The sequence below is a fragment of the Mirounga angustirostris genome, unplaced genomic scaffold (genome assembly GCF_029215605.1).
Source record: "Mirounga angustirostris isolate CCGP_5_RB_7025 unplaced genomic scaffold, mMirAng1.0.hap1 SCAF_12, whole genome shotgun sequence".
In the NCBI taxonomy this organism is placed as follows: Eukaryota; Metazoa; Chordata; class Mammalia; order Carnivora; family Phocidae; genus Mirounga; species Mirounga angustirostris.
The window spans coordinates 59,760,458-59,786,791 of NW_026991720.1; the positions used below are offsets into that span (position 1 = coordinate 59,760,458).

At 35.9% G+C, this 26,334-nt stretch overlaps 1 protein-coding gene across 3 annotated transcripts in view; it reads left to right on the forward strand.

Moving 5' to 3' along the window:
* Nucleotides 1-26,334, forward strand: part of DGKB (diacylglycerol kinase beta) — a 725,959-nt gene that overhangs the window by 605,392 nt on the left and 94,233 nt on the right. The gene's annotated exons all lie outside the window — the stretch shown is intronic.

The following is a 26,334-nucleotide window of genomic DNA, read 5'->3' on the forward strand; positions in this document are numbered from 1 at the left end:
TGTGTGTGCTTGTATGGGGGAGAGACAGAAACCAAGATGGAAAGGGCTAGGGAGAGAGATGATAAAACATGGAGAACACAAGAGAGTAGAGAAGAACTTTCAGGTTCTTTATAAAAGTTCTTTATAAGGGGCACCTGGGTGGCTCAGTTGGTTAAGCATCTAACTCTTGGTTTCGGCTCAGGTCATGATCTCAATGTGGTCAGACAGAGCCCTGGGTGGGGTTCCATGCTCAGTGAGGAGTCTGCTTGAGATTCTCTCTCCCTCACTCTCTGCCCCTGCCCCATTCGTGTGCTCACATGCGTTCTCTCTGTCTCTCTCAAATAAATAAATCTTTAAAAAAAAAAGTTTTGGGGGTGCCTGGGTGGCTCAGTTGGCTAAGCACCTGACTCTTGATTTCGACTCAGGTCATGATCTCAGGGTCATGAGATTGAGCCCGGTGTGGGCCTCTGTGCTCAGCAAGGAGTCTGCTTCTCCCTCTCTCCCCCATCCCTTTCCTCCCCCCGCCCTGCCTCTTTCTCTCTTATGGATAGCCATAAGTAACTCAAGAACTTTATACCCATAACTCTAAGTAGTTGCACTTTGTTGTCTGAGCATAAAATGTCTTTTTTTTTTCTTCATATAGTCCTATTACATTGGTCAGAACTAATACTGAACAAGCATTAGTTCTTAAACCAAAGTCACCTATCTGTACAGTATATTTGAGAGAACGGTGGACCATGGAAGCAACCTAACCCAAGATACTGCCTAACAGAATTGTCCACTTCAGTAGGTGGCTGACTGACCCAATTGGATCTTTTCTTTTGTGGAATCTGAAAGGGAGGACAAAGAGGGATGACAGACAAAGGAAAGCGAGAGGAGTTGAGCCCTGAGTGTGGTAGCATCAGATAGCCTCCAGAGAGTAGACACACACTCTGAGAGAGCACGGGGAGGGAAGAGCTGTTTTAATTTACAACTCAAAACAAAAGAAGATTTTACCAAAGGTGTTTAAAAATGTCCTCATCACAGTATTCAAAACTCTTGTCCACACGAGGGAAAAAACATTGGTTGCCGAAGAGACTTCAGACCTCAGAGCATTAAGGATAGAGACATAGAGAGAGCTATAGCTATTTTGGTAGCTAATAATCTGTTATTAAGAGTAGGTAATACGGGCCCTCAAGGAAATGGTAGACAATCCAGACAATCTGGCTGGTGAACCAAAGAAGGGCACAGACCCCAAAGTGAGGGAACGGGTCTCTGTGCCATTCTTCTTAAAGTTCCTCCTCATTCCTTAGCCAAAAAAACAGACAGCTGGATTTCAGAAGCTACTGGAGATTCTTTAGAATTATAATTTGTTGTATAGCTTTACAGTGAATTGTATGTCCTTCTTAGCACAGAAGATGGATTTAGGCATTTTCAGTACAATCCGACAGGCACTTTGGCAGAGTCATTAAGAACATGGCCACAGAAACTAGATTATCTGCTTTTGAATTTTGGCTCCTACACTTATGGGCTGTGTCAGCTGGGCAGGGTACTTCAATTTCTGTCCCTCAGTCTCATCTGTAAAATGGGATGAATTTTTAAATGCATAACAAAGTTATTGTCAAGATTATATGTGACATGCTTAGAGCAGCCTCTGGCGAGTGGTCACCATCCAATAAACACTAGCCATTACACTTAGATTCAATTTCTTTATTATATATGGATATATACATTAAAACAAAATCAGGTAGTGTTACACATAGATCCCTGGGCTGATTGAAGCCTTCATGAACACTAAACAAACCACCTAAGAAATCCCTTAAAGCTCTCTTTTTATGTAGAAAGCCAATTTATAACCACAAAGCTAATTCTTATTTGCAGTGAGATATAATTGGCAAATCAATCTGTTTTCACTTTGATCTAGCCAACACAGTCTCTTCATTGAAGACATGTTAAATGGAGGGTAAAATTATTATAATTTTTGTTGGTAAACTTGTCCCTTTGTTAAAATAGCTCAGGGCACTCTTTTTTTCATTTTTTATTATGTTAATCACCATACATGACATCATTAGTTTTTGATATAGTGTTCCATGATTCATTGTTTGCGTATAACACCCAGTGCTCCATGCAGAACGTGCCCTCTTTAATACCCATCACCAGGCTAACCCATCCCCCCACCCGCCTCCCCTCTAGAACCCTCAGTTTGTTTCTCAGAGTCCATAGTTTCTCATGATTCATCTCCCCTCTGATTTCCCCCCCTTCATTCTTCCCCTCCTGCTATCTTCTTCTTCTTCTTCTTCTTTTTTTAATATATAATGTATTATTTATTTCAGAGGTACAGGTCTGTGATTCAACAGTCTTACACAATTCACAGTGCTCACCATAGCACATACCCTGCCCAATGTCTTATCACCCAGCCACCCCATCCCTCCCACCACCCACCACTCCAGCAACCCTCAGTTTGTTTCCTGAGATTAAGAATTCCTCATATCAATGAGATCATATGATACATGTCTTTCTCTGATTGACTTATTTCGCTCAGCATAATACCCTCCAGTTCCATCCACGTTGTTGCAAATGGCAAGATTTCATTCCTTTTAATGGCTGCATAATATTCCGTTGTATATATATACCACATCTTCTTCATCCATTCATATGTTGATGGACATCTTGGCTTTTTCCATAGTTTGGCTATTGTGGACATTGCTGCTATAAACATCGGGGTGCATGTACCCCTTTGGGTCCCTACATTTGTATTTTTGGGGTAAATACCCCAGAGCTCAGGGCACTCTTACTCATTATATCATTGGTCTTGCCAAGGGAACCACAATGTTTGGAAGTTGGAGGCCACCAGGCAGGCTCCTCACCTTTTGGGCAGCACCTACCTCTAGGATTCACATTTCCCTAACTTACCTGGCTTACTCAACTTCCTTGTTTTAGTTTGTGAGGTCTTTTTCCCAACAGAAATGTAATTAAACAGGCATGTTTTCTATGTTTCAGCTTCATCAATTCCAGTCATATTTCAATCTTCTTTACCTGACAGTTCCCCTAAATAATCATATAATCATAATTTAGCAAACTTTTCAGTAGGATACTTATTATAGCAGATAGCCATTTCCTCTGTTATCCCCAAAGGTTATCACAGTGTGTGTGCATGTGTGTGCGTGTCTGTGTATGTGTATTTCTCTAATATAAGTAAATTTGAAGTATAATTCATTTCAAATTTGGGGACAACTCTTCTATGACATCTCCATGAATCTTATTCCTCCTTTCACTCAGAAATTACTTCCTACATGCTTCTCTTTCTGCAGATGAGATATAAAGAGTAAAGGTAATAAGAATCGTGAGTACTAAGAGGAGCTGATATTTAGTGACATGGTGCTAGATTTTACAAAAAAAAAATGAATTTTGAGAAAACTGTTAACAAGAACAATGGTGGTAGATAAATTCCTTCTTGTTCTTCTCTCCTCTAGTTTTTTTAACATCCTTCTCATTATTCAAGGCCTGATCATGTTCTGTCTCCTCTTTGTGTCTTCTCCGATCGTTCTCATTTTGCCAGAAGTCACTTTATTCTCTTTATATGATAATAAGCACCTGGAAAGTACCCTCCCGCCCGCACACAGAATCGCACATACCTTATGCATTTAGAAGAAAAATATCAATAATAGAAAATTAGATTCAGCATTCTTCAACTTCTTCAATTCACAATTAGAGAATAAAGGGAGAGGATAGCAAAAATGGGGCCAGAATTAGTTATTATGATCCCAGTTTAGTATCAAATTTTCGCAGTAGTTGTAGAAATAAAAAGGACATGGTGAGGGTCATTTTGAAGGAAGAATGAAAAGAATGTCATGGAGTAATCTGAGCAAGAGGCTTTAGTCAAAGGCAATTGTAGTCTCAGCTTTATTGGGCGAATTGTGGTAATATTAAGAGGGGAGATTTTTATTTATCAGCTACAGTGTGCTAAGGAAATAATCCAACTTAAATATTTTATTTCTGAATGCAGTATTTGAATGGTGGTGTGCTTTGACATACTAATGCTTCAAAAGACATAACTGAATATATATTTTTTTGGGAAACTGAATTGCCATACCAGGGTCTACATGAGTTAGTTATTAATATTAAAAACGAATAATTAGCATCCATATGATTCTAGGAATTTAAAAATGTCCCTGTATTGCTTGTTTCTCACCACCAATTTCTATCACTTATTCACCTTCTTTGATTTGCCCTCCCCTTGAGGGAACTAAAAGTTCTTAGCAATGGGCTTCCGGACTTTGGAATCGCATTTGCATGATACTCTATTAAGTGCCAATTTCTGTTTCCCACATTTGGTACGCACTGGATATAGCTTTGGCTACCCCAGAGCAGTAAGCGAATTTCCCCAGAAGTCTCTCCTTTTCCAATTTAGTATTTTTTTTTTTTCTCATCTCTCTGGTCTAAGAAAAGGTAAGTTCCTCTAAAAATAGGCTTAATGCATTTGCTTATGGACTTTCTCATTTTTTTACACTTAATATCTGAAACTGCTTTTAAGAAAATTCTTCTATTACTATATATCTCTCTCTCTCAGATCCTCTTCCCATCTCCAGTCTTCATACCATCACCTCTGTTAAGACATGTGCATATATTCCCTATTTGCATGAAGTCCAAATTCTAAACACATGCAGTATTTCAGGTGCACCCAGAAAGATCAAACACTTTTTTTAAGAAAAACTTTCAAATATTTGGATGTGGTTCTTGTATATTTGCTGCTGCTGACACTTCTATTGAATTTAGAAGCACTAACATCATCTTCACTTATTATTGACTTGGAAGTTATGAAGGGTATGGTTGAATTTAAGGACTATGACCTTTCTCTGAGGTCACCAATTAAATTTTATGACTTATCTTATGAAAAGCTGGAGTCAAAAAAGGGACAGAATAACTTTTTCTCCCTTCAGGTTGTAATATAATTTATGAACAACCGTCAGGATTTGCTCAAAGTATTTCCACAATGTAAGATATTGCTTTGAAGGGCCTGGGTGGCATTACTGGATGAATTCTGACCTAGATTCCTGAGAGAAGCAGGCCTCATGGCTCTCCATTCCTTCTCAAACAGTAATCTGATTCTCAAGCACAGAAAGCTGTCTCGATTTGTGACCTTTACTGTGAGTGATATAAGCTAAGCCAAAGTAGAGACAGAATTACCTCTTACCTTGCAGAAAGTCACTCTTGAGGTCACCTTCAGGACAATATAAGGACAGTTGCCCTACTGTTTTTTTTGCCCTCTTGGGCCTTTCTGTTTGGCTGATTTATCCATCCTAGCATACACCCTGCTCCAGTAATTCAAAGAGAACTCATCCCATAGTGGATGAGATCAAGACTGGTAACCACTGGAGAATGGTTTCTGTGAAGGAAAATTATGTCAGCCTGCAGGCAGGTCAGGGACTGACAGGATCAAATGAAATCGGCTTGGGTTTTCTCATTCATTGGGCATCATCTGCCTAATAAATATGGACTAAAGAATGTCAATTCGCTTCACATTGGCCTTTTTATATAGATGTGTTGAAATATATAAATTACTGCAGGTCAGTAACCTAATGCAATTTTTCCTATTATTTCAACTAGTTATTTTATAAATGTTATTTCTAAAAGTAATTTATTACAAGGAATTTTCTTTATACTTTATTATTTAATCACTAGTTGGCAGTCATTTTATCCTATTGGTAAAATTGTTTCTTGTTCTTAATAACTTCCCCTGGACTCTGCATATTATCTCTCTAACACTCACCTCCTTTCTGTTCTTATGTCTACGTACGTGTTCTCATGATAAAATGATAAGTTGCATAGAGTTCAGGTAAATCAATTTTACTTGCTCTTTTTCCTTTGCTTTCCTACTTTTGGGTAAAAGCCAACCATTTCAAACAAAATATTTTCAAATTCAGTTACATTTTTAAAGGCCTTTAATTTGCACTATTTCTTGTTAAGTATATATAAGCTGTTTAAAAGTGACCTTATTTTTTAAGGACAATTTTAGGACATACATAAGTGCTATAGGGTATTACTTATATGTCGTTTTTCATAAGCTATATGAGTTGTGTTTAAGAACGTAACATTCACATATTTAATTTAATGTATCAGGATTTATGTAGGACCCTTATTCACATGGTCAGTGTAGTCAGAATTTTGATAACTTTTATAGAATTATGGATTACCATGGAAGAAAATGCTAAGATGAAAATCTTAAGTAGGAGAAAATGTATTTTTAAACTACTAAATGAAATAAAGCTACTGATTATTTTTATATCATGAACTTTTATCTGATATACAGTATGCATGGGTGTTATTAATATTATGATTTATAACAATAATAATAATGATTTATTTAAATGACCATGGACCTAGGCTAGAAGAAGCTCCATATATTTAATTAATGCTTTGAAAGACTAAGTCAGAACACAATGAAGTCACACTTCCAGATCATTTCTTTCTTTTCTTTTTTTTTTTAAGATTTTATTTATTTGACAGAGACACAGCGAGAGAGGGAACACAAGCAAGGGGGAGTGTGAGAGGGAGAAGCAGGCTTCCTGCAGGGCAGAGAGCCCGATGTGGGGCTCAATCCCTGGACCCTGGGATCATGACCTGAGCCGAAGGCAGACACTTAACGACTGAGCCACCCAGGAGCCCCCCAGATCATTTCTTGATGGTGCTTGAGTTTCTAACCACTGGTAGGCATTTATTAGTGAGGATCAAAAAAGAGGACAAAGGTCACATGGACATTAAGGCCATAACCATAGCTACTTGAAAGAGAGTTGGGGAGACCCTCACAGAAAGGATGATGAAATGGTTAACTCGCAGATTCTGCAAATTTACTAAGGGGCAATGCAAAAATTTTCAGAGACCTTTGTGGCTTAATAAGTTGTTGTTTTTTAATAGCTCATTCTGTGAATCTTTCTACACTGTAACCATTTACCAAAAAATGTCAGCTAGCGTATTAAGAGTTAATTACTCAGTGACTGAAAGACAGCAATGGAGAGCAAGATGTCAGAGCAGAGAGGCAACCTCTTCTAGCCCCATGTTTTTTTTCTCTCTTCATTGCTATAAGCAAATAGGAGACCCAAATAGCAGAAGCTAAGCTCTTTCACCAAGGAGGTTTATTTTGGGGAGGGAACAAAGGGTAAGGGGGCACTTTCTGACATTTCTGCTTGAGGGGATTGAAAGAGGGAGGTAGTTTATTTTTCCTTACAAGCCATGTTATGCCACGAGTCGTGTTATGAGAGTTCTGACGATAAGGAAGCACAAACAGATTTCTTCGGAGAATCCTGGATGGCACGGTCCAAAATGACATCATTTTGCCATTTATCATTTAATGATAGCTTAATCACTCCAAAGATAATAACTTTTAAAATAATTACACAATTGTTTAAACATTCACACTTCTTCTTATTTTGGGTACAAATTCTGTGATTTTTCACCAGTACTAGATCAATAACAGAAAATGTCTTTTAAATGGAAGCTAGGCTTTGGAGGACTGCTTTGGTGTTCTCTTACAACTATGGGATCTAGGATGTTGAAATGATTTAATAAGGAGAGTTAATAATGAAATCTCTGTAGCAGAAACGTGTTTTCTGATTAATGGGCAATATGTTGGCAATATGTAATTGATGAGGGCAGATTTAGGACCTATGTGGACCTGTACTCTCGCCTCTTCACTTGTGTGCTATGTCCTCACTTCTTTCGTTGTCAACAAAACTTAGTGTACAGTGACCAGTAAGGTAACAGGATCACATTATTTTAAAATTATATCTACATGTCGGGCGCCTGGGTGGCTCAGTCGTTAAGCGTCTGCCTTCGGCTCAGGTCATGATCCCAGGGTCCTGGGATCGAGCCCCACATCAGGCTTCCTGCTCAATGGGAAGCCTGCTTCTCCCCCTCCCACTCCCCCCGCTTGTGTTCCCTGTCTCACTGTGTCTCTCTCTGTCAAATAAATAAATAAAATCTTTAAAAAAATTATATCTACATGTCAACAATTAAACCGAGAATGTGTTCTACAGGGTCTACAAATAGTAATATGATAAAGTACACTTACCTCTATAGATTTATCTTTAAACTCTAATCCCATATGAATCCCCGATGCCAACTAAAATCCACTCTCATAATAATCAGGCCCCCTGGAGGGATGCCCTTATCACCAGAGACCCTAACTTAGCATTATTTTGTAAATCATAATCTATAATAATAGGCTTCAGTGGAAGTCTTTGGCATTTAATGAAAGAATTGTGTTGCTTTAAATCTGGAAATTTCCTTTAGGCTTCCCAAACCATGGAATATTTTGCATTGTTCAGATAAAATCCCCATCCTAACTAGAACCAATTCTGCAGATAGTTTTCAACATTTAATCTCAGCCAAGCCTTAATAGTACATAAGAACTTTATCATGATTCTCATTGTTTCTTTTATTGTGCTTATCAAAATTGAAAGAATTTCTTATTTTCATGATTTAAATGCCTTGTGTTTGAAGGATTGAGATTGTGGTTGCTTTTGATGGTTCTTTATGTTTTTCATAGTTATGAAAACTTACTGAATGAACTAACAAGTGTCTGAATTAGGAAAAAGCTATTATTCCCAAAATCTACAAATCATCTTATGTGAAGATTTCACCAAGAAACAAATATAAGCATATTCTCAATGCATGGGCTAATGCAGAAGTCTTGCTTTTGATTCTTTGAATTGGTTTCATGTATCTTCATTTTTTTTTTTTTTCTGAAAATAACCTAAGAAGTATTCTTCGGCCCAAACTAGCATGTTGAATCAGATACTTAAGAAATAATATAGTTTGAGAAGACCAAATTAATCATACGGAGTTGAAGTTTTTATTCTACGGTGTTTGGAAGGGCTTCAGAGAATCCATGAACCCTCTGATACGGCAGACAAATTTTTTGTATTTTGGAGTAGTAGACTTTAATTGGATTTAGGAACACAATAATAATTAAAAATCACATACAGAACTATGCTTACATAATCTAAGATTCCCAATTTCTATTTTACCCCCTTGAGCCCACAGAAAGTCTGGGGCAAATCTATATTGTGAGGATTCTCCTAGCCCACACCAGGCTGAATGGGTGTCAGGGAAATGTAGATTCCAGTGTAGGCTCAGAGACTCGTTGACCTTTTGACCCCTTAGCACATCATTTAACATAGTCACTCTCCTTTCTTCATTCTTAAAATGAAAATGCTAATTATCTACCTGGGAAGATCAGAGGACCTAATGAATGAGTAAACACATAATAAAATTATGACGTGCTATATAAATGTAAGGAGTTACTGTGACTGCATTGCTTGAGATTTTGTTATTAAAATGTACAGTCTATAGAAAATTTCACAAGGCAGTTTGCCATGTAAAGATCAAACAGTAGTGAGCTATTTTAGAAAACACTTTTTAAACTCCATTTTCTCAAATTTATCATACCTATGAGCTTTAAACTTTGCTGAACATACTTTCACATTTTTTAAAAACTTTTTGAAATCAGCAATAATGTTCCTAGAGCTGTAAAAACATGATGTTCCAACTGCACTTTTTTTTTTTATAAGCTTTGTACCCTTTCCTTGGTTTTATTGCCAAAACAACCCATGGAAACAAAAGATGCAGAAAAGATATGAAAGGAAGTAGCGACTGCTGAGCCGTTATCCTGTAGATGAATAATAGACAAGTGCATAAACAGATGCAAGCCTAACACGGATGCAAAATGAATGAGAGGAAACAAACAGCAAAAGCAGTTAGAAAGTTAGGTTTGGGGAGTGGGCATTCATCTGTCTCCCTTGGAAGATGCTCTATTGCTGACAAAACAAAATCCTTCTTCACTGTAATATAATCATTGCTTTATATGTCTCTATCTCCTTTTGACAAGTTAGAAAAAAAAAGAAAGAAAAAAATTTTAAGACTTGGGGTGCTTGGGTGGCTCAGTCGTTAAGCGTCTGCCTTCGGCTCAGGTCATGATCCCAGGGTCCTGGGATGGAGCCCCACATTCGGGCTCCCTGATCAGTGGGGAGCCTGCTTTTCCCTCTCCCACTCCCCCTGCTTGTGTTCCCTCTCTCTCTGTCAAAATAAATAAATAAAATCTTAAAAAAAAAAAGTAAGACTTAAGACAAAGCATGCTAACTTTCTTAGCATATTATATTCCTATGATACTTCAACAAGCTTCTAAAAATTAAACTGTGTATATATAAATATAATATGTAGTATATCAACTAATATTTTCTTCACATAGTACTCAACTGCTGCTTTGATATATGTTCTTACTAGTAATTACATGTCTTGATTAACTGAATCCACCCATTCTGTGTGTAATTTTTCATAAATTTAGATAATTCTGATTTTACTCACATTAATAATAGCTATAAGAATCATTTCCTGAATACCTACTATGTGCACTTCACTTGGCTTTTCTCCTTCTCATCTCCTGCAGGGTCTCTGACTAGCATAATAGTTCAGGAGTTGTTAAGCTTATTATCATACCTGAATTTAGACTATCCCTATTTCCATAAGATTTTCAAGATTTACGGTAAAAGATATAGATGCAATACAATTGAAAATCTTTAAGGTAGGAATAAAGGGACCAAAATGAAAGATGAAATGATAGCCTGTTGTGAAGGGGGGAAAGCTTTGTTAACTCCCATCATAATATGAATCCAATTCCATAAACTGTGGTGGTGTATCATTGTAAAGGCAATTAAGTGACTTTGGGGGCTTCTGTTCCGCTACTCATCTGGGAGAACCATGGGTGTGGGTACATCCTTTGCATCTTACTGTGTCTCGATTGAGTTTGGCCGATGGAGACACTTGTATCCTTTGGTTTAAATATCAGCATGGATGGTACAAGTCTTGTGACTCACAAGGACTTCCTAGCTGGTAGTAGTAATGCTAAAAATGTTCCCACCCACCAGTCTAATCCAGGGAGATTGGGCAAGGAAGCTTTGGAGGAATGAGGACCAGCCCATCACTATCCAAACACCCAACACAGCGAATGTTCCCTATAACTTTTCTGCCTGGGTTCAAGTTCACCCCCTATTTCTCTGTTCCGCCAGGAGATAAAAAATTTAACCCTTTGTCCTGTACTATTTTGAGAATGCTTATTTGCAATGGCATTGCTAAGTTTCATTCTTATTAAATCAGAAAATGCATTCCAAGAAAAGTTATTGTAGGTAAGCCACAGTTTAGCCCTGGGATTTCTGGAAAACAAGGCAAAAATAACACAATTTTTATTAAGCTTATTTCTGATAAAAGGAAGTTCATGGGTTTAATGGAAACTTTTTTTTTTTTTTTAACCAGACCTCTGAGAGGTATTTATGATATGGTTGTACATAGAGGATACTAATCAATGTAATAGATACACTCAAAATGTGTTAACATCAAAATTATTTTGTTAGGTTTCAGTGACATATGTAGTAATAAAAATAGTCTTTAATATAAACTCTACTAGAGACCACAGAATTCTTCATTATGTTTTGTGTTTTAATTGATTTTGAATGATTAAGATTCACTAAACTCTACAAAGAAAACTCCATCAAGAAAAATATGTATATGAATTTTAAAAACTTTGTTTTTATGTCATCTAAAAAAGAACTTGATTTTAATGAACTTAAAATGCTGATACTTTCTAATCTTTGTTGCCAAGTTAAAGATGCATTTAATAATGGCTTGTTCCGTATCTCAGGTAACCACATTGTTGGTTCTTCCCTACAAACGATTTTGTTGCTATCAGATCTATTTCTGACTTCTATTCAAAATATCTTATGTAATTTACATGAACATTGTATGGATTAAAATTCAAATGGAATTTTTAGGATTTTACTTTATTTATTTATTTATTTATTTATTTATTTATTTATCTATCTATCTATCTATCTATCTATCTATCTTGGAGAAAGAGAGCATGAGTGGGGAGGGAGGGGCAAAGGAAGAGGAAGAGAGAGAAGCTTAAGCAGAAGAAGCTAGGCTCCATGATTAGTGCAGAGCCCAACATGGGGCTCAGTCTCATGACCCTGAGACTACGACCCAAACCAAAATTAAGAGTTGGGTGCTTAACCAACTGAACCACCCAGGAACCCTTCAAAGGGAATTTTTAAAAATTATCTTGAATAATTATAAAATAGGAGGAAAATTGAAGTATATACCCACTCAAGACAACATTTTCTCATATTAGTGGCTATTTGGTGGCTACCTAGGCACATTAGTGGTTTAAACATACTATCTTAAAGAATAAGTGCCTCATTTGGGCACCTAGGTCTCAGGGTCCTGAGATCAAGCCCCAGGTCAGTCTCCATGCTCAGTGGGGGGTCTGCTTGTCCCTCTCCCTCCCCCTCTGCCTCTCCTCCTGCTGGCTGGCTCACAAGTGCTCTCTCTCTCTCTCTCAAATAAATAAATAAATAAATAAAATACTAACAACAACAAAAAGAATTAGTGCCTCATTTATTAGCACTCTCACAGCCAGCCACTTGAAAGAAAACAACAAAAAAGGCAATACACAAACTAGAAAATAAAAAATAATACGAAGGAAGGAAAGTAGGAAGGAAGAAAGAAGAAAAGGATGAACAAATTGAGCACACCATTCATATCCATGTTCCTTGTTCCAGCGGAGTCAATTTCAACTTATTTTTTTATTTATATATGTTATATATATACATATATATAACATTTACATATGTATACACATATATATATTTGAAACAGAGCAACAGGTTATTATGAGTGATTAATGTAGGAAAGTGTTACATAAGTGTAATGCTAGACTGTAAGATGTGCCCTGTGGCTTTAAGAATGAACATAATTTACAAGAAGAAGATAAATGTAAGAAATCTCAGAAAGATGTTTCTCTGTACTCCTAGGGTTAGCACACCAGATTGATTTATTGGTTTTCTATCATATTGCCAAAAAATTAAGAAAATGGAAGATAAATATTACATTAAGACTTAGGAAAGGAAAAGAGAACAGAAGGAAAAAAAATGTTAAATTCTGAAAATGTTTAATATTATACATGCTTGTTTTCACTGAAAATTTTTCCATTTAATTTTAATTTTTGAGATTTGATCAAGCTACTAGTATTGCTGGTGTAAGAATTGAATTGGCTTAAGTGTTTCAAATCATTGGTTGATACATCTTGTGGTAACTATGTCAGAAAAGAGAAATTTGGAATTGTTTCTCATATGTAATAAATAGTTGGGAAAAGTTCAATTGCTTTGATTTTTAGTAAATTTTATGAACTTAATGTTTCTGTCAGATGAACATTTTCCATCATTTCTAAAATTATTTGGCTGAAATTACAGGACTAAGTTTTATCAGCTGTATAAAATTTGCTTCTCGATATTTATTGAACACTCAAAATTGTCCTTTTATTTAAATGTATGTATTTTTCTTTTTTCTTCTTTAGTGTTATTATGATAAGTTATACATTCTGAAAGACACTGCTATTCAAAGAGTTTCTGTTTCCTCTTAGTTTTGTTACTATTTTCTCAATTTGGGGGCAGAAATGATAATTTATTATTCCTGTTCTTTCTTTATTGAATTGAATACTGAAATGAAGAAAAATGAAGAATAAAAAATGAATAAAATTTTTCTAAGAAAATCTCCTTACTTATTTGGGAAATGATCAGCTGCCTTTTCTGTTGATAGTTACTTGTTCTGATGCTCGATTAGGTAGTAACAGTTATAATTCACTTTAAATGATGAATATGAAGTTTTATTGGTTTGTTCAAATCTATAATTTGAGAAGTCTGAAATCTGTAACTGTAAAATAGAAATATCACTCTTTAAATTCTATGTTAAAATAAGGATTAAAATACATATTTTGTAGTAACTTTGGACAAAAAATATCAGATAAGTAAATGAGGTTATTTTTTATGTATTCCATTTCAAACATCAGTCTGAATTAGTAGTATCACAAAGTGTGTGTGTGTGTGTGCGCATGTGAGTGTGTGTGTGTGTGTGTGTTGGGCACAGTATATGGAGCCATATATGTGTGTGCATGCAAGAAGTAAACATGCCAGAAAGGTGGTTTGCTATTTATACCTCTCACTTATATTGCCACAAAACTTTATAGCTTCGTATAACAGTCAAGTTAGCTTCAGGAAGCTAAATATTAATACATGGTCTAAGTATGCAAGGATAGATTTGCTTTTTAGAGGAGAAACTGAAGCAGAGTTAGATCAAAAAAATTCATTGACTTAACTGTTTAGTGGTGCTTTACTTCACATGTTTCCTGATTACACTTTTAGCAACTATCGTATACAATATGCTGCAATGGTTTTTAGTTATAAAATTTTACTTGTAAAATTATAAGCCATCAATTTTCCAAAAGGAATAATCTGATAGTGGCATTGTTCTTCACCAGTGCCCATGAAACCTCTATTAAAATTGATCTTCACTCCTGCATCCTGATATAGGGTCTCATTTCTGAAGCTGTTCTCTGTTGTATAGCATGACAGTTTAGTTTCTTAATATCAAATTCTTTTGCCTGTTCCAAGCAAAACAGATGGTTAAGATAATTATAATGGAAATGGCATGCTGAGAAAACTGTGGAGAGACCATTCCATTCTTTTATCTTCCCTTTTTCCTCTTTCTAAATGCAGTGGGACAGTGAACAGAATATGTAAGTCAAAAAACAGGGGCTCTAATCTTCACTCTTTGGTGATAATCTGTGTGGCTCAGATCAAGTCAGCTGACTTCTGTGGGTCTCAGTTTATTCTGTAAAAGCAAGAGGAGGGGCTTGTTTCCCCTGGTAGTCCCTAAGTACTTGGCCAGAACCTCAGCATCCACCTGGCCAAGGGCTCCTGGAAGAAGAGGAGGAGAAAAGGGCTTGAGCCCGAGAAGACATGGTTCTTTCCAAATCACACCCAAGCTACTTTTTTGTTGACCAAAAGAATTTTTATGCAAAAAGCATTTCAAATGAGTCTAAAACACAGAGCAGAAATGAATCTGAAATGCCTAACGTATGCTTTTTCAGCACTTTCTAGCGATTATGACAATTTAGGTGGTTATGTAAATTACACAATTCTTGTAAAATGACATAATTATGAAATGTTGGGGCAGAAACAGAAATGGATTACATTGCCTTAAAGTGAATACTGCAGTGATATAAGATTGAGCATACACCCCCTCCATCACCTTTTCTTAGTCCCCTTGGATTTTACTGTTGCTAGTGGAAAAGTGTTAATAGAAAGTAACTTTCCACGATTGTAAGTGTTGATGAAAACTGAATAGGGTGGTATAATATAATGAGGATATTGGACTGATTTTTATTGTTTGGATTCAGATTATTAAATCTATGCTTTCATAAACAATCCATTCACATGAAGCTATTTTCAAAAATATTATCTTTATTCCTAGAAACTTATTAGGCATTTGGAACGTTTATATCAGTGGAAAAAAATATTTACAGTAAGTGGTTCACTTAGCATTGTGTAGTTCATGTTTGCAAGAAAAGGCTATTTTAGCAAGGGAGATATTGCTAAGATAGGGCCAAATAGTTTAAGACCCATAAAATACATGTGCATTTGCAGATTTCAGAAATCACACTTACTTTTGGAGAATAGTGTATGATATTTCTTTTCCTTTTAAATCCGTAGCTAATAGTTTACCTTCATTCCCTAGTCAATTAGCAATGACAAGAGGATATGTAACTATGCTTGTGGGGCAAGGGGGTGCATAGAGGATTATTTCTTTCTTTGCTATTTAGATAGGTGTTGAATTTCTAAGTCCATCACAAGGTTACCTAGTTTTTCTCCATATTGGATACTTTCATCCCAAGTAGAAGTCAAGTGACAAACCCAGAGGTGGAGATTCATAGCTCACAAGGACTGTTACTTGCCTGGCAAGGAGTTGCATGAAGATACCACGCCCTCTAGGCATTTGGGGTTTCTCCAGTTTTACATAGGTACACTTCACACCCTGGAGCTCACAGTTAAAATTGCCCTTGCCAGCCCTTTCCTCCACTGTGATGTGGGGAGTGACAAACAGAAGCTTTATTTCTAGCTTTCTTTCCCTTTCTGAAAGATAGGAGTAGGGATATCAAGGAGAGGGCTGGCAAGCACTCTTCTCTCCATCTACTTGTGGGTGCACCCTGCTCACTCTCCTCATACTCTGGTTCCTATCTCTTGACATTTAGTTCTTAATTATATAGATAATTTTCCTGCAGGACTTACGGCCCTCCTCCTACCTCACCATAGCTTTCGCTTATTATTCTTCAATAATGATCATCTTTAGGCGGTTTATAGATTAGCATAGAACATTCATTTCAGTGAATACAAATGCATTCCTACTTTATTACCTTCACCTCTGGGATTCAGGCACAGTGCTTCTAAGAAGAGTTAATATTGAGCAGTATGGATCTCCATTGGGGAAAGGGTTTCCCCAGTTCCAGCCTCTCACACTTGCTAAGAAAACAGAAGGAGCAAGTGAGAGTATTTACCTTGCTAAGTTTGGGACTCAGAGTGCTGAAAAATGAGGCCTGGGGCTCAAAGGGACATCAGAAAGAAAAATTTTGCGACTCAATTTATGGGAAAGAAGAAACCACATTAGACTGATTTCTTGCTTGACAAAATAGCAAATGTGAACATCCTCCTTGGCTAAGATATAAAGAACAAAGAAAAAAGAAAGACACAGAGAGACTTACACAGCTCTGTACTCAGAGTCTCTTCAGATAGTTCCACTTGTCATTGGCTAACCAGACTAGGGTGGAGAATTGTCTGAAAAAATCATTTCCCCCCTACTTCCTTTTTATGTCCTTTTTCTTCTTTCTTTGCCTGCACATAGCTTAAGGCAAGCCTTTTTTTTTTTTCATACACAGGCTTGCACTGTCTTGAGTATCCTTCATGTATACCCCCCTGTCTTCCAACTCTAGCCGAGACACCTCAAGAAATCACTCTTCCTTTTTGCAACTGTTAAGGCACATTATCAAGCATGAATAATAAGCTTGAGTTGTCTTTGTGTAGCAAGGACAAAATGCTATTTTAAAGTGGCTAGCAGATTCTTCCTGTTGCTCTGATGTCTAGTTCTTAAAATTGTTGGAGGTTGGAAACTGATATCTTAGGGCTTCTAGAGAACACTTACTCATGAGACAGAGCCTGGAATTTATCCTTAAAGCAGACACAACTCATCATTCTGGGAGTTGCCACTTTAATGAAAATGCTTAGAATTACCTCTTTATGGCTTTGAGATAAGCTTTGAACTAGTAAAATAATCAGGCAATTTACAGTAAATATTAAGTTTTCTTAATATATTTTGGCTGCTTCCTTAGCAGGACTATGCCCTTACAGAAGCTATTTTTCTTGCTTTTCAAATTAGGAAGGTGAGCTGGTTCTGTGTTAGTGCATGCTCCATGCCAGGTAAGGAAAGATGGAATCACAGATATTAAAAAGCACCTGGTCTACTTTAAAGATTTTTTTGCCTTTGTGTCCAGGGTCCAGATCACCCTATATGGTAGGATGGGAACTTTCTCCTGTAATAAATGCATAGTCATTCTGTCAATTATCCCAAGTTCACAAAAATTAGGAAGTTAGCCTTGGACTGCTGAGGAGAAGAACTCTCTTTTTTTCTCCCAAGCTTTTTCTGGACTTTGAAGGGAAGGAATTTTGAGCGGTCAAATTGTCATTTGCATATGACTCATAAAACTCCCAAGCCCCACTGAAGCATTGAGCATAAAGAAGGCCAATACGTAGGGGGTCCCTGGAAAGGCAATACTGATGAGGGCATATCTAATATCCACTTTAACCTTTTACTTTTCTTCATTTAATTCCCTTCTCTTAAATCTTTATTTAATTTTATCATATATGGGAGGTAATCCAAGGAAAGGCAGAAGGTTGCAGAAAGAGTACCACAGTCTGAATAAGTTGTCCAGAGCTAGCTGGAGTGGACCAGCAGAAGAGTTGGGGCAGTGGTCTACAGGAAATAAGCACCTGGCAGATTTCTGTGGCACGAAAACAATCCTAAGAATTCTTAGATTAGAAACATTAATAGAAAATTCAATAAAACTCCATCAACTTCTCTCCGACTTATAGGATGGGGCTTAGGCTGAATTGAACATTATAAGACAGACTTGATAAATTTGGGGTATTTGAATAATATTGATATGCTTCCAACACTACTCTTTTCCTTAGAAATGTCAAAATTGCACATCAGCTAGACTTTTCTTTTTCCTCTTTCAAAACCAGTACACATGATTATCTTTAATCAGAACTACAATATAGTGAACCTTTGGGCATTGTCAGGAAATATAATGCAGTAATTAGTTTTAAGCAAATTTTTCCTGAACAGCAGAAAATTACCTTCCATTCCATACCAACATACTCTGTTTGTGTGTGTTTATATATATACACACACATAACAAAATTTAATTGATTTTACAGTATGCCAAACTATTCTGCAGAAGTTTTTTGATGAATTTCTGATAAAATCACTTCTTTGATATGCTAATTAAGCACTTTTTTATTAAGTAGTTTTTTTTTTTCTAGAACATTATCAGGAAATAGAGCATTACCTGAATAGTCATTCAAAAGTAAATTCCTACTTAATCCAATTTGTCAACTGAAAATGAACAACAGAGACTGGACAGTTGTCCTCGAGGAGGATTATGGCATAGCAATGAAGATACAAATTGCTGTAAAGATATTTGTAATAGACCTATACATGTTGGAGACTTATCTCATCTGGTAGGAGAGGAAGGGAAACTGCCCTCAGGTGTTTGGACTTAGCAGTAATTATGGGGAGGATCATATTCCAGACAGATAGAATAGCATGTGTGAGTTACACTGCATACAGGAGATTGGTTCTTTTTAGGAACTGAAGTAAGGAAAGTAGACATCAAAGAGAATGAAAAGAGAGAAAGTGAGGGTGATCTACTGATGTAACAAATTTATTCTGAAGTTTAACATTTTAAAATACTTGTGAGTGTGTTGCTATAATAAAATGTGGCAACGTTGTTAATGTTACAGCAATTCTCAGGTTATACCAATTTTTCACTTGAAATCATTTTGTTATTGCTCTGTCTTAACTTGATGTCATTCATTTCTACTCCTTTTTCTTAATTTATGGGGGACTTTTGACTTTACAGATTACATCACATAATAATTCTTCAATTAATGACTTTTTACCATAACAGCTTTTGAAAATATAAACTTTTTTCAGACGAGATTTCCATTTTCCTGGTGAAATGACCTTTTCCCAAAACATTGACCAAATAACTAGACCATAAGAAGTATTATGTTGACATTAGTGTTTTAGGCGAACATGTATTTACCAATTTATGGGAAGTAACATTTTCTAATAAATTATATGATATAAATATGAATTGTATGAATTTGCCAAGTGATGAATTAAAGAGGAAGCATCTTTACCACACTTCAATCTAGTCTTCCAGTTTCAAGGGAGTCTTGTGTTATGTATTTGTTTTGTCCTAATAATGTTTTCTGGCTCTTGGGTCTATGACTTTATTTTTTTTTAACATTTAGTGCAGTTTTAGTGCGGGTTTACAGCAAAATTGAGAGGAAGATACAGAGATTTTCCATGTCTCCATAACTTCTACACATTCAGAACCTCTCTCATTATCAATATCCCCAATCAAAATGGTTTGTTTATAAAATTGATAAACCTACATGATTATCCAAAGTCCATAACTTACATTAGGGTTCATCTTAGTATTGTACATTCTATGAGTTTGGACAAGTGTAGAATGACCTGTATTTACCATTATAATATTGTACAGATATTTTTACAGATGTTTTTACTGTCCCCATAGTTTTGCCTTTTCCATAATATCATAGTAGTTGGAATCCTATGGTATGTAGCCATTTCAGATTGTCTTCTTTCACCTAGTAATATCCATTTAAGTTTCTCCTATGTCATTTCATGGCTTAATAGCTTATTTATTTTTAGCATAAGTAATTATCCATTGTCTGGAGGTACAGTTTGTTTATCCATTCACCTACTGAAGGACATCTTGGTTGCTTCCAAGTTTTGGCAGTTATGAATAAGACTGCTATGAACATTCATGTGCGGACATAAGTTTTCAACTCCTTTGGATAAATGCCAAGGAACATTATTGCTGCGTTGTATGGTTGTATGGTAAGAGTATGTTTAGTTTTATAAGAAACTGTCAAACTGTCTTGCAAAGTGGCTGTATCATTTTGCCTTCCCACCAGCACTTCTGAGAGAGAAGTGTTGAAGCCTCCAACTATGATTAGAGTTATTCCACTTTCTTATCAGCATTTATGTTGCCATTGTTTCAGATTTTGGCTATTCTAGTAAGTGTGTGGTGGTACCTCATTGTTTTAATTTTCATTTGCCTGATGATATAAGATGTGGAGCATCTTCTCATAGGCTTATTTATCATCTGTATATTATTTTGTTGAGGTGTTCTTTACGATCTTTAGCCAAGGGTTGCCTGGGTGGCTCAGTTGATTGTCTGACTCTTGATTTCGGCTGAGGTCATGATCTTGGGGACCTGAGATTGAGCCCAACGTTGGGCTCCCCCCTCAGCTGGAAGTCTGCTTGAGGATTCTGTCTCTCCCTCTGCCCCTCCCCCCCCATAAATTAATAAATAAATCTTTAAAAGAAAAGATCTTTGTCTTATTTCTTAGTTTTTTTTTTTTTATTATTGAGTTTTAAGAGTTTTTGGTGCATTTTAGAAAATGGTTCTTTAACAGATGTGTCTTTTGCTAATATATAATAAGTCCCAAAGGCAGATAACATCAGTCTTCTTTTTTCTTCTCTTTCAATATTGTCTTAGCTATTCTGAGTCTTCCGTTTCTCCACAAAAACTTTAGAATCAGTTTGTCAATATCCATAAAATAACTTGTTAGGAATTTTATTGGAATTTCATCATATCTATAAATCAATTCAGGAAGAATTAATACCCTGACAATACTGAATCTTCCTATCTGTGGACATAGAATATCTCTCCACTTATTTAGTTGTTCTTTGATTTCATTCATCAGAATTTTGTGGTTTTCCTCATATAGATTATGTAGAAGTTTTGTCAGATTTATACCTAAGTATTATAAATTGTATTGTGTTTTTAATTTCATATTCCATTTGTTGGTATATAGGAAAGCAACTTACTGTTGTATATTAACATTGTGTCCTGCACCTTTGCTATAATTGCTTATTAGCTCCAGGAGTTTTGGAGGGTTTGTTTGTTTGTTTTCGTCAAGTCTTCCAGATTTCCTCTATAGATGATCATATCATCTGAAAATGAAGACAGTTTTATGTCTTCCTTTCTGTATACCATTTATTTTGCTTTTCCTATCTTACTGCATTAGTAAAGACTTTCAGTATGATGTTGACAAGGTGCAGTGAAAGTAGACATCCTCATCTTGTACCTGATCTTAGAAAGTTTTGAATTTCCTACCGTTAAATTTGATGTTAGCTGTAGATTTTTGGTAGATACTCTTTATCAAGTTGAAAAAGTTCCTTTCCATTGCTGGTGTACTTAGCATTCTTGTCAAGAATGTGTGTTAGATTTTGTCAAATGCTTTTTCTGCATCTATTGATCTGATCAAGTGATTTTCTTTTTTTTTGTCTGTTGATATGGAATAGGTTAATTGATTTTCAAATGTTAAACCAGCCTTGCATAACTGGGGTAAATCCCACTTGGTCATAATGTATATTTTTTCATAATTTTTTTTTTGTAATCTAAGTTCATGAGAGATCATGGTCTGTAGTTTTCTTGCATTATCTTTGTCTAGCTTTGGCATTAGAGCAATGCTGGCCAAAATAAGTTAGGAAATATTCTCTGCTTCTGTCTTCTAAAAGAAATTGTAGAGAAATTGTATAATTTCTTAAATGTTTGGTAAAATTGTATAAACTCTTAAATGTTTGGTAAAATTAACTGCTGAACGAATCTGGGCCTTTCTGTGTTGGAAGATTATTAATTGTAGATTCTATATATATATATATTAGATATAGTCCTCATCAGATTATCTCTATCTTCTTGTGTGAGTTTTGACAGATTGTGTCTTTAAAGGAATTGGTCCATTTCACCTACGTTATCAAATTTGTGAGCACAGAGTTGTTTATAGTATTTCTTTATTATCCTTTTAATTTCTATGGCATCTGTAGGATAGCCCTTTTTCATTTTCTGATATTAGTAATGTGTATTCTCTCTTCTTTTTTTCTTAGTTAGCCTAGCTAGAAGTTTATCTATTTTATTGATCTTTTCGAAGAAATAACTTATGATTTCATTGATTTTTCTCTGTTGATTTCTTGTTTTCAATTTCACTGATTTTTTTACTTCAACTATTATTAGTTGTTTTCTTCTGCTTACTTTGAATTTAATTTGCTCTTCTTTTTCTAGTTTCCTAAAGTGGAACACTCTATTACTGATTTTAGATCTTTCTTCTTGTGTAATATATGCATTCAATTGCTAGAAATTTCCCTCTAGATACCATTTTTGCTGAATTCCACAAATTATAAGTTATATTTACATTTTCATTCAGTTTGTCTTTGACCTATGTGTTATTTAAAAGTATATTGTTTAATCTCCATGTATTTTGGAATTTTCCAGTTATCTTCCTGTTATTAATTTCTCATTTAATTCTGTTATGAGAACAGACATTGCATGATTAAGATTTTTTTTTAATTATTAAGGTATGTTTTGTTGCCCAGAATGTTGTGTGTTTTGGTGAATATGAGCTTGAGAAAAATATATATTTTGCCTTTGTTCAATGAAGTACTCTATCGATGTCAAATATATTCAGTTGATTGATGGTATCACTGAATTCAATTATGTCAATACTGATTTTCTGCCTGCTGTATCTGTCCACTTCTGAGAGAGAAGTGTTGAAGCCTCCAACTATGATTGTGGATTCATCTATTTCCTCTTACTGTTCTATCAGTTGTTGCTTCATGTAGCTTGGCACTTTCTTAGGTATATATGAGTTAAGGATTATTGGCCTTCTTAGAAAATTGATCCTTTTATCATTATTTAGTATACTTTTTTTTATTCTTATGTTAATCCCCATACATTACATCATTAGTTTTAGATGAAGTGTTCCATGATTCATTGTTTGTGCATAACACCCAGTGCTCCATGCAGAATGTGCCCTCCTCAATACCCACCACCAGGCTAACCCATCCTCCCACCCCCCTCCCCTCTAGAACCCTGTTTGTTTTTCAGAGTCCATCGTCTCTCATGGTTCGTCTACCCCTCCAATTTCCCCCGCTTCATTCTTCCCCTCCTGCTACCTTCTTCTTCTTCTTTTTTTCTTAACATATATTGCATTATTTTTTTCAGAGGTACAGATCTGAGATTCAACAGTCTTGCACAATTCACAGTGCTTACCAGAGCACATACCATCCCCAGTGTCTATCACCCAGTCACCCCATCCCTCCCACCCCACCCCCCACTGCAGCAACCCTCAGTTTGTTTCCTACAGTTAAGAATTCCTCATATCAGTGAGATCATATGATACATATCTTTCTCTGTTTGACTTATTTCACTCAACATAATACCCTCCAGTTCCATCCACGTCGTTGAAAATGGCAAGATCTCATTCCTTTTGATGGCTGCATAATATTCCATTGTATATATATACATCTTCTTTATCCATTCATCTGTCCCTGAAAACTTTCCTTGCTTTGAAGTATGTTCTGTCTGATACTAATACAACTACTCTTGGTTTCTTTAATTTAGTGTTAGCATGGCATATTTTTCTCCTCTGTTTAATTTTAATTTATATGTCTTTATATTTGAAGTGGATTTCATATAGACAACACATAGCTGGTTGTAGTTTTTGATTCTGACCATTTCTGTCTTTTAGTTAGTACATGTAGACCTTTGACATTCAAAGTGATTGATGATATAGTTGGATTAACATCTACCTATTCATTACTGTTTTTTATATTTTGCCCTTGTTCTTCATTCCTATTTGTCTTCCACTATTTTTCCACCCTCAGTAGCTTGAGTATTTTTTTTTTTAACTGAGCATTGTATAAGATTCTTTTTTCTCTCCTTTCTTAGCATATCAGATATTCTTCTTGTTTTACCTTTTTTAGTGGTTGCTGAAAGTCCACTTTCAAATGACACCCTTCCACTTCATGGGAAGTGTGAGTACCTTATAATAACAAAATAATTTTAATTCCTTCCCCCCATCCTTTGTAGCATTGCTGTCATTAATTTCACATATATAAGTTTGTGTGTGTTCAAATATATTGTTGCTAGCATTATTTTGAATAAACTTATGTGTTAGATTAAGAATAAGAATAAAAGGGGTGCCTGGATGGCTCAGTCAATTGGGCATCTGCCTTCGTTCGGCTCAGGTCATGATCCCAGAGTCCTGGGATCAAGCCCCGCATTGGGCTCCCTGCTCAGAGGGGAGCCTGCTTCTCCCTCTGCCTTTGCCTGCTGCTGCCCCTGCCTGTGCACTCTTTTGCTGTCTCTCTCTCTGTCGTATAAATAAATTTAAAAAAAAAGAAAAAAATGAATAAGAATAAAAGTTTTTCCTTTATATTTACTTACTGCTTCTTGATGGCCTTCCTTTCTTATGAAGATTTGAGTTTCTGACCTGTATTTTCTTCCTTTTCTCTAAAGAACTTCTTTTAGGGTCACCTGGGTGGCTCAGTCGTTAAGTGTCCCGCCTTCAGCTCAGGTCATGATCCCGGGGTCCTGGGATCGAGTCCCGCATCGGGCTCCCTGCTCAGTGGGAAGCCTGCTTCTCCCTCTCCCACTCCCCCTGCTTGTGTTCCCTCTCTCGCTGTGTCTCTCTCTGTCAAATAAATACATAAATAATCTTAAAAAAAAAATAAAGAACTTCTTTTAACATTTCTTACAAGGCAGGTGTACTGGCAACGAATTCCCTCAATTTTTGTTTGTCTGAGAAAGTTTTTATTTTCCCCTTATTTCTGAAAGGTAATTTTTCAGAGTATTTTCTTTGTTTTGTTTTGTTTTTTTCTCTGAGCATGTTAAATATTTCATTCCCTCTCTTTTTGCTTGCATGGTTTCTGAGGAAAAGTCAGATATAATTCTTATTCTATCAGAAGGAGAAGCTCATAAAGGACATTCTTTATATCTGTTACAGTGTTTTTTTTTAATCTCTAGCTTTCTTTTTTGTTCTTTATTAAGATCTTAATTTTTCTGCTAATATTCCTGATTCTTGCATACTGTCTACATTAGAGTACTAACATATTAGTCATAGTTGTTTTAAGTTCCTGGTCTGGTAATTTCAACATCCCTGATTTTCGGATGCTTGCCCTGTTTCTTCAAATTTTGTTTTCTGCTTTTTTCTATGCTTTGTAATTTTTTTTCCTTGATAGCAAGACATGGTGTACCAAGTAAAATGAACTGCTACAGATAGACATTTAGTAATGTGGTGGTGAGGGTTAGGGGGAAGGGAGCATTCTATAGTCCTATAATTCGATCTCGGTCTTACAGTGAGCCTATTGCCTTTGGACTGTGAACTTCAATAGTATTTCTTTGTTTTTTTTGTTTTGTTTTGTTTTGTTTCCTTCCTTTTTAGATGGATCAGAATGGCTAGAATGAACTGAAACTGGGTATTTCCCTTCCCCAGGTCAGTTAGGCTCTGATAATACTGTAGCAGGTTAGGCTGTGGTTAATTTTCTTCCCCTGAAGGCAGGCCTTGTTAAAAAGAACAGAATACTCTGGTATATTTTAAAATATTTTCCTTTCCCCCGCTATCCATGCAGGTAGCCTGAGGGGATTTTTTCTCAGACTGTGGCAATCCGGTCAAGCAATATCTCACAATATTGTGGCGGTCCCCTGTGACTGTCTCCCCTTGAAGCTTTTGACTCTGAGATTTGCCTGCACTGAGCCTCTAGCAGTTCATCAATTACAGTTCTGGCTTTCCTACCCCAGCACTGGTTACACCAGCAGTTTTTGCTTATAAGTTGAGCCTGCCTGGACTCCCTGTATTTGCATGACTTTCTCTCCAGTCTTAAAGGTCATGGTTTGCCCTGTGTTTCCTCTCTCATGGATCCAAGAAGTGTTGTTGATTTTTCAGTGTGTTCACATTTTTACTTCTTAGGACAGAGTGGTGACTTCCAAGCTCCTCACATTTGGAATCAAAATTCTCCAACCCTATGACTTTATTTTAATTTCAGTTTTAGTACAGGAAAAGCATAAGCCATTATGAGTTAAGCATATATATACATGTATATATATAGGAAAAAAACTAATGCAGCAAGAATGAACTTTTCAAGAATCAAATCTCTTTTATACTTACTCCACAAACCATCTCTCATTATAAATTGTTTTGTTTTTTGGAAAAAAAAAATCTAGTGCATTGCATTTTATATGCAGACTATATTTGTTTACTTTTGGATTATCATTTATTACAAATAAACTCTTTTTCTATTATTTTATTTTTTTCTAATAAAGAAAATTATTTGGTTATC